This window comes from Crinia signifera, chromosome 8 (genome assembly GCF_055691185.1).
Source record: "Crinia signifera chromosome 8, ASM5569118v1, whole genome shotgun sequence".
Lineage (NCBI taxonomy): Eukaryota > Metazoa > Chordata > Amphibia > Anura > Myobatrachidae > Crinia > Crinia signifera.
This window is the reverse complement of record NC_139224.1, coordinates 178,773,334-178,783,333: the sequence shown is the minus strand read 5'-3', so window position 1 is coordinate 178,783,333 and position 10,000 is coordinate 178,773,334. Positions and strand designations below refer to the sequence as shown.

Here is a 10,000-nt window from a genome sequence, read left to right as displayed (position 1 = left end):
TCTGCCCCAGCCACTGTGGTCGCAGCGTCATGGGACCCACCTGCGCAATGTGGTAATAGTGAGACCGCATTGTATTACTGCCGTGCGGGGTAGGCAGCTTGCCATGTCTTCTGTGAGTATTGCTGTCACAAGTGCTGAGTAAAGACCAGAGTGTGCTAGAAACATCATAGCACAGAGCGTCAGTGCGTGGGATGTGCAGTGTGCTTATTACTGCAATGCCTATTCCAAATCCATGCACTGGTGTGTAGCTGCTGCACTTACTGCAATGTAGTACCCCCTCTGCCCAGCGGGTGTCACTGCTGCTATATGTGCCTTATGTCTACATGTTTTCCAGAGTCCAGAGGCACCTGGCAGGGGGGGTGGGGGGGTCACATCAGGTGGAGGCACCTGGTGGGGAGGGGGGGCACATTGGCCGGAGGCACCTGGCAGGGGGAGAGCATGTCGGGGGGGTCACGTCAGGTGGAGGCACCTGGTGGGGAGGGGGGGGGGGGCACATTGGCCGGAGGAACCTGTCGGGGGGCACGTCAGGTGAAGTAGATCCGGGTTTGCACCTGTGTAGCCATTTGCTATGGAAAAAATGTTCAGTTTTCTTTGCCAGAGGCAGAATGACACATCTCCCAGGCGCCATCGCTGATACGTTCTGGGGCAGATCAGCCGTCGCAGTGAGGTCACTGGTTTCCAAGCGATGGTTCCAGCACAACTAAACCAGTGTGGTGCCATTTATGTCAGAGATTGCACTGTGGATTTGCCCGTCCTGAGCCCATTTGGCTCCTGTGGGGTCAGCCCTGCGCCTGCCTGCTGTCACAATAAAGAGTACAGGGCAGGTGTGATAACTGCTCATCTGTGTAGGGAATGATTATCATGGCTGAGAGTTATATAGTGGGAGGAGCAGAGTCCCCAGCAGCACAGAGTATATCAGGAGATGAGTGATGTGTCAGTGAGGACAGGCTGCATGTGACAGGGGCAGTGACATGATGTGAGGAGGGGAATGGAGGCAGCAGGAAGCCACAGACTGAGAGTTATATAGTGGGAGGAGCAGGGTCCCCAGCAGCACAGAGTATATCAGGAGATGAGTGATGTGTCAGTGAGGACAGGGCTACATGTGACAGGGGCAGTGCCATGATGTGAGGAGGGGAATGGAGGCAGCAAGAAGCCACAGACTGAGAGTTATATAGTGGGAGGAGCAGGGTCCCCAGCAGCACAGAGTATATCAGGAGACGAGGGATCTGTCAGTGAGGACAGGGCTGCATGTGACGGGGCAGTGACATGATGTGAGGAGGGGAATGGAGGCAGCAGGAAGCCACAGACTGAGAGTTATATAGTGGGAGGAGCAGGGTCCCCAGCAGCACAGAGTATATCAGGAGATGAGGGATGTGTCAGTGAGGACAGGGCTGCATGTGACAGGGGCAGTGACATGATGTGAGGAGGGGAATGGGGGCAGCAGGAAGCCACAGACTGAGAGTTATATAGTGGGAGAAGCACGGTCCCCAGCAGCACAGAGTATATCAGGAGATGAGTGATGTGTCAGTGAGGACAGGGCTGCATGTGACAGGGGCAGTGACATGATGTGAGATGGGGAATGGGGGCAGCAGGAAGCCACAGGCTGAGAGTTATATAGTGGGAGTAGCAGGGTGCCCAACAGCACAGAGTATATCAGGAGATGAGTGATGTGTCAGTGAGGACAGGGCTGCATGTGACAGGGGCAGTGACATGATGTGAGATGGGGAATGGGGGCAGCAGGAAGCCACAGGCTGAGAGTTATATAGTGGGAGGAGCAGAGTCCCCAGCAGCACAGAGTATATCAGGAGATCAGTGATGTGTCAGTGAGGACAGGGCTGCATGTGGCAGTGACATGATGTGAGGAGGGGAATGGGGGCTGCAGGAAGCCACAGACTGAGAGTTATATAGTGGGAGGAGCAGGGTCCCCAGCAGCACAGAGTAGATCAGGAGATGAGGGATGTGTCAGTGAGGACAGGGCTGCATGTGACAGGGGCAGTGACATGATGTGAGGAGGGGAATGGGGGCTGCAGGAAGCCACAGACTGAGAGTTATATAGTGGGAGGAGCAGGGTCCCCAGCAGCACAGAGTATATCAGGAGATGAGTGATGTGTCAGTGAGGACAGGGCTGCATGTGACAGGGGCAGTGACATGATGTGAGGAGGGGAATGGGGGCTGCAGGAAGCCACAGACTGAGAGTTATATAGTGGGAGGGGCAGGGTCCCCAGCAGCACAGAGTATATCAGGAGATGAGTGATGTGTCAGTGAGGACAGGGCTGCATGTGACAGGGGCAGTGACATGTGAGGGGGGGAATGGGGGCAGCAGCAAGCTACAGACTGAGAGTTATATAGTGGGAGGAGCAGGGTCCCCAGCAGCACAGAGTATATCAGGAGATGAGGGATGTGTCAGTGAGGACAGTGCTGCATGTGACAGGGGCAGTGACATGATGTGAGGAGGGGAATGGAGGCTGCAGGAAGCCACAGACTGAGAGTTATATAGTGGGAGGAGCAGGGTCCCCAGCAGCACAGAGTATATCAGGAGATGAGGGATGTGTCAGTGAGGACAGGGCTGCATGTGACAGGGGCAGTGACATGATGTGAGGAGGGGAATGGAGGCAGCAGGAAGCCACAGACTGAGAGTTATATAGTGGGAGGAGCAGGGTCCCCAGCAGCACAGAGTATATCAGGAGATGAGTGATGTGCCAGTGAGGACAGGGCTGCATGTGACAGGGGCAGTGACATGATGTGAGGAGGGGAATGGGGGCTGCAGGAAGCCACAGACTGAGAGTTATATAATGGGAGGAGCAGGGTCCCCAGCAGCACAGAGTATATCAGGAGATGACGGATGTGCCATTGAAGGCAAGACTGCTTGTGACAGGGGCAGTGACATGATGTGAGGAGGAGAATGGAGGCAGCAGGAAGCCACAGACTGAGAGTTATATAGTGGGAGGAGCAGGGTCACCAGCAGCACAGAGTATATCAGGAGATGAGTGATGTGTCAGTGAGGACAGGGCTGCATGTGACAGGGGCAGTGATGTGATGTGAGGAGGGGAATGGAGGCAGCAGGAAGCCACAGACTGAGAGTTATATAGTGGGAGGAGCAGGGTCCCCAGCAGCACAGAGTAGATCAGGAGATGATTGATGTGTCAGTGAGAATAGGGCTGCATGTGACAGGGGCAGTGACATGATGTGAGGAGGGGAATGGAGGCAGCAGCCACAGACTGAGAGTTATATAGTGGGAGGAGCAGGATCTCCAGCAGTACAGAGTATATCAGGAGATGAGTGATGTGTCAGTGAGGACAGGGCTGCATGTGACCGGGGCAGTGACATGATGTGAGGAGGGGAATGGAGGCTGCAGGAAGCCACAAACTGAGAGTTATATAGTGGGAGGAGCAGGGTCCCCCAGCAGCACAGAGTATATAAGGAGATGAGTGACGTGTCAGTGAGGACAGGGCTGCATGTGACAGGGGCAGTGACATGATGTGAGGAGGGGAATGGGGGCAGCAGGAAGCCACAGACTGAGAGTTATATAGTGGGAGGAGCAGGGTCCCCAGCAGCACAGAGTGTATCAGGAGTATGTTTGTACCAAGCATATATGGAACTATGACCCTTTACTCTTGCTTCAGCTGTGCGCATAAATGGTATCTTCCGTGTTGATGAGCAGCCGCCATGGGCCTGTGCGCGGTCTGATAGTTACCCCATCTGGGTGTCACCGGCCCTCACCCGGATCCTCTGCTCTCTGTAATCTGTTCCATGCGGTTGCAGTGCGTCTCCCTGTGTTTGGCAATGATCATATCCCGGCTACATGAAAGTGTGAGGTTGGAACACGCAGCTCATCGGCTTTTTTGTAGTTCGTATCAACATTCCTAACGGGGACGCATAGATTTTCCCGGCGTGTGCATTTCATTATCACCAGCCGATATTCCGCTCAATGTATGTAAACAGCAGGCGGCTGTGTGTGTGCGTTTCATTAGCGCTGGAGATCAGAGGCTGACACTGGGCCGTGTTCCATGGATCTAGAAATAGAATTCAGCAAGGACGATGCACTTAGCTGTCTGGCGTCCCACAGGAGTGTGGTGGTGTGCTGTGCACATAGATGTATACCTTCGTACTCCTGCAGCACTGTGTTATCCCCAGTCCTCTCCTCGGGGGATGCTGTGCACATAGATGTATACCTCCGTACTCCTGCAGCACTGCGTTATCCCCAGTCCTCTCCTCGGGGGTGCTGTGCACATAGATGTATACCTTCGTACTCCTGCAGCACTGCATTATCCCCGGCCCTCTCCTCGGGGGGTGCTGTGCACATAGATGTATACCTCCGTACTCCTGCAGCACTGTGTTATCCCCAGTCCTCTCCTCGGGGGATGCTGTGCACATAGATATATATATATACCTCCGTACTCCTGCAGCACTGTGTTATCCCCAGTCCTCTCCTCGGGGGGTGCTGTGCACATAGATATATATATATACCTCCGTACTCCTGCAGCACTGTGTTATCCCCGGTCCTCTCCTCGGGGGATGCTGTGCACATAGATATATACCTCCGTACTCCTGCAGTCCTGCGTTATCCCCGGTCCTCTCCTCGGAGGGTGCTGTGCACATAGATGTATACCTCCGTACTCCTGCAGCGCTGCGTTATCCCCGGTCCTCTCCTCGGGGGGGGGGGGGGGGGGGGGTGCTGTGCACATAGGTATATACCTCCGTGCTCCTGCAGCACTGCGTTATCCCCAGTCCTCTCCTCGGGGGTGCTGTGCACATAGATATATACCTCCGTACTCCTGCAGTCCTGCGTTATCCCCAGTCCTCTCCTCGGGGGTGCTGTGCACATAGATATATACCTCCGTACTCCTGCAGCACTGCGTTATCCCCGGTCCTCTCCTCGGGGGTGCTGTGCACATAGATATATACCTCCGTACTCCTGCAGCACTGCGTTATCCCGGTCCTCTCCTCGGGGGGTGCTGTGCACATAGATATATACCTCCGTACTCCTGCAGCACTGTGTTATCCCCAGTCCTCTCCTCGGGGGATGCTGTGCACATAGATATATACCTCCGTACTCCTGCAGTCCTGCGTTATCCCCGGTCCTCTCCTCGGGGGGTGCTGTGCACATAGATGTATACCTCCGTACTCCTGCAGCACTGTGTTATCCCCAGTCCTCTCCTCGGGGGATGCTGTGCACATAGATATATACCTCCGTACTCCTGCAGTCCTGCGTTATCCCCGGTCCTCTCCTCGGGGGGTGCTGTGCACATAGATGTATACCTCCGTACTCCTGCAGCACTGTGTTATCCCCAGTCCTCTCCTCGGGGGATGCTGTGCACATAGATATATACCTCCGTACTCCTGCAGTCCTGCGTTATCCCCGGTCCTCTCCTCGGGGGGTGCTGTGCACATAGATGTATATATACCTCCGTACTCCTGCAGCACTGTGTTATCCCCAGTCCTCTCCTCAGGGGATGCTGTGCACATAGATATATACCTCCGTACTCCTGCAGTCCTGCGTTATCCCCGGTCCTCTCCTCAGGGGGTGCTGTGCACATAGAAATATATATACCTCCGTACTCCTGCAGTCCTGCGCTATCCCCGGTCCTCTCCTCGTAGGGTGCTGTGCACATAGATATATACCTCCGTACTCCTGCAGTCCTGCGTTATCCCCAGTCCTCTCCTCGGGGGGTGCTGTGCACATAGATATATACCTCCGTACTCCTGCAGTCCTGCGTTATCCCCGGTCCTCTCCTCGGGGGGTGCTGTGCACATAGATGTATACCTCCGTACTCCTGCAGCACTGCGTTATCCCCGGTCCTCTCCTCGGGGGGGGGGGGGGGGGGGTGCTGTGCACATAGGTATATACCTCCGTACTCCTGCAGCACTGCGTTATCCCCGGTCCTCTCCTCGGGGGTGCTGTGCACATAGATATATACCTCCGTACTCCTGCAGCACTGCGTTATCCCCGGTCCTCTCCTCGGGGGGTGCTGTGCACATAGATATATACCTCCGTACTCCTGCAGTCCTGCGTTATCCCCGGTCCTCTCCTCGGGGGTGCTGTGCACATAGATGTATACCTCCGTACTCCTGCAGCGCTGCGTTATCCCCGGTCCTCTCCTCGGAGGGTGCTGTGCACATAGATGTATACCTCCGTACTCCTGCAGCACTGCGTTATCCCCGGTCCTCTCCTCGGGGGGTGCTGTGCACATAGATATATACCTCCGTACTCCTGCAGCACTGCGTTATCCCCGGTCCTCTCCTCGGGGGTGCTGTGCACATAGATATATACCTCCGTACTCCTGCAGCACTGCGTTATCCCCGGTCCTCTCCTCGGGGGTGCTGTGCACATAGATGTATACCTCCGTACTCCTGCAGCGCTGCGTTATCCCCGGTCCTCTCCTCGGAGGGTGCTGTGCACATAGATGTATACCTCCGTACTCCTGCAGCGCTGCGTTATCCCCGGTCCTCTCCTCGGGGGGTGCTGTGCACACAGATGTATACCTCCGTACTCCTGCAGCACTGCGTTATCCCCGGTCCTCTCCTCGGAGGTGCTGTGCACATAGATGTATACCTCCGTACTCCTGCAGCACTGCGTTATCCCCGGTCCTCTCCTCGGGGGTGCTGTGCACATAGATGTATACCTCCGTACTCCTGCAGCACTGCGTTATCCCCGGTCCTCTCCTCGGGGGGTGCTGTGCACATAGATGTATACCTCTGTACTCCTGCAGCACTGCGTTATCCCTGGTCCTCTCCTCGGGGGTGCTGTGCACATAGATGTATACCTCCGTACTCCTGCAGCACTGCATTATCCCCGGTCCTCTCCTCGGGGGTGCTGTGCACATAGATGTATACCTCCGTACTCCTGCAGCACTGCATTATCCCCGGTCCTCTCCTCGGGGGGTGCTGTGCACATAGATGTATACCTCTGTACTCCTGCAGCACTGCGTTATCCCCGGTCCTCTCCTCGGGGGGTGCTGTGCACACAGATGTATACCTCCGTACTCCTGCAGCACTGCGTTATCCCCGGTCCTCTCCTCGGGGGTGCTGTGCACATAGATGTATACCTCCGTACTCCTGCAGCACTGCGTTATCCCCGGTCCTCTCCTCGGGGGGTGCTGTGCACATAGATATATACCTACCTCTGTACTCCTGCAGCACTGTGTTATCCCCAGTCCTCTCCTCGGGGGGTGCTGTGCACACAGATGTATACCTCCGTACTCCTGCAGCACTGCGTTATCCCCGGTCCTCTCCTCGGGGGGTGCTGTGCACATAGATGTATACCTCTGTACTCCTGCAGCACTGCGTTATCCCCGGTCCTCTCCTCGGGGGGTGCTGTGCACATAGATGTATACCTCCGTACTCCTGCAGCACTGTGTTATCCCCGGTCCTCTCCTCGGAGGGTGCTGTGCACATAGATGTATACCTCCGTACTCCTGCAGCACTGCGTTATCCCCAGTCCTCTCCTCGGGGGGTGCTGTGCACATAGATATATACCTCCGTACTCCTGCAGTCCTGTGTTATCCCCGGTCCTCTCCTCGGGGGGTGCTGTGCACATAGATGTATACCTCTGTACTCCTGCAGCACTGCGTTATCCCCGGTCCTCTCCTCGGGGGGTGCTGTGCACACAGATGTATACCTCCGTACTCCTGCAGCACTGCGTTATCCCCGGTCCTCTTCTCGCACACCTGACCGGTAGTCTGTATCCTATAGGTTACAATGGAAGCCTCCAGCGAGCGCCAGTAAAGCTGTGTGTAATAGTAGCGGTAGGTGACAAAAGGAGAAACTTTATATATATCTCGAACTACTCCTGACCGCCACTGGCCACTAGAGGCCACTCCTCAATGGATCAAAGTACTCCTTTGTGTGCTAAAAGATAGATATCATAACAAAAGAGAAAGCAATTTTTGCAGGGACACTGATCCGTTTCAGACTTGCTGGATATGGAGAGAGGGAGCTGTGAAGACAGAGATTGGAGGTAGGAGCAGATAGCGACTGGGGTGGGGAGAGTTTGTAGGCTGAAAACTGTCCCAGTTCAAAGTCACAGTACATTGCAGAAGCCGTCGTTCGGACTAGTGTACAATGAGCAGGGCCTGATTCCAAGTCGCACACTATCTTCACACCGTGCTGATAGTCCAGCACCCTGAGTGCCCTCTGTACCCGTACAGGAGGCGGCACAGTGCCCAGTACACAGACCGCCTCAGTAGGTATAAACCCATTTGTCTGTGTGTATGTATCCCCCCATATCGTATACAGTGCAGGCATGGGGGTGCCCCACATCTTGGTGTGAGGTAATACCTTGTTGCCCCCGTTTGGGTTACCTGGTAGAACTGCAGACCCCCCCTTATATAGGCACATAGCAGACGTTCTCCTGTTGTGTGCCCCCCCCCCCTTATATAGGCACATCACAGACGTTCTCCTGTTGTGTGCCCCCCCCTTATATAGGCACATCACAGACGTTCTCCTGTTGTGTGCCCCCCCCCCCTTATATAGGCACATCACAGACGCTCTCCTGTTGTGTGCCCCCCCTTATATAGGCACATCACAGACGTTCTCCTGTTGTGTGCCCCCCCCCCCCTTATATAGGCACATAACAGACGTTCTCCTGTTGTTTGCCCCCCCCCTTATATAGGCACATCACAGACGTTCTCCTGTTGTTTGCCCCCCCCCCCTTATATAGGCACATCACAGACGTTCTCCTGTTGTGTGCCCCCCCCTTATATAGGCACATCACAGACGTTCTCCTGTTGTGTGCCCCCCCCCTTATATAGGCACATCACAGACGTTCTCCTGCTGTGTGCCCCCCCCCCCCTTATATAGGCACATAACAGACGTTCTCCTGTTGTTTGCCCCCCCCTTATATAGGCACATCACAGACGTTGTCCTGTTGTGTGCCCCCCCCCTTATATAGGCACATCACAGACGTTCTCCTGTTGTGTGCCCCCCCCTTATATAGGCACATCACAGACGTTCTCCTGTTGTGTGCCCCCCCCCCTTATATAGGCACATCACAGACGTTCTCCTGTTGTGTGCCCCCCCCCCTTATATAGGCACATCACAGACGTTCTCCTGTTGTGTACCCCCCCCCCCTTATATAGGCACATCACAGACGTTCTCCTGTTGTGTGCCCCCCCCCCTTATATAGGCACATCACAGACGTTCTCTTGTTGTGTGCCCCCCCCTTATATAGACACATCACAGACGTTCTCCTGTTGTGTGCACCCCCCCCTTATATAGGCACATCACAGACGTTCTCCTGTTGTGTGCCCCCCCCCCCCTTATATAGGCACATCACAGACGTTCTCCTGTTGTGTGCCCTCCCCTTATATAGGCACATCACAGACGTTCTCCTGTTGTGTGCCCCGCCCCTTATATAGGCACATCACAGACGTTCTCCTGTTGTGTGCCCCCCCCTTATATAGGCACATCACAGACGTTCTCCTGTTGTGTGCCCTCCCCTTATATAGGCACATCACAGACGTTCTCCTGTTGTGTGCCCCGCCCCTTATATAGGCACATCACAGACGTTCTCCTGTTGTGTGCCCTCCCCTTATATAGGCACATCACAGACGTTCTCCTGTTGTGTGCCCCGCCCCTTATATAGGCACATCACAGACGTTCTCCTGTTGTGTGCCCCCCCCTTATATAGGCACATCACAGACGTTCTCCTGTTGTGTGCCCTCCCCTTATATAGGCACATCACAGACGTTCTCCTGTTGTGTGCCCCCCCCTTATATAGGCACATCACAGACGTTCTCCTGTTGTGTGCCCCCCCCCTTATATAGGCACATCACAGACGTTCTCCTGTTGTGTGCCCCCCCCCCTTATATAGGCACATCACAGACGTTCTCCTTTTGTTTGCCCCCCCCCCCCTTATATAGGCACATCACAGACGTTCTCCTGTTGTGTGCCCCCCCTTATATAGGCACATCACAGACGTTCTCCTGTTGTGTGCCCTCCCCTTATATAGGCACATCACAGACGTTCTCCTGTTGTGTGCCCCGCCCCTTATATAGGCACA

The 10,000-nt window shown here is 55.1% G+C and overlaps 1 protein-coding gene across 2 annotated transcripts in view; it reads left to right on the top strand.

The window, feature by feature from the left end:
* The window catches only part of COL24A1 (collagen type XXIV alpha 1 chain), a 395,453-nt gene that overhangs the window by 10,259 nt on the left and 375,194 nt on the right, over nucleotides 1-10,000 (top strand). The window lies entirely within an intron of this gene.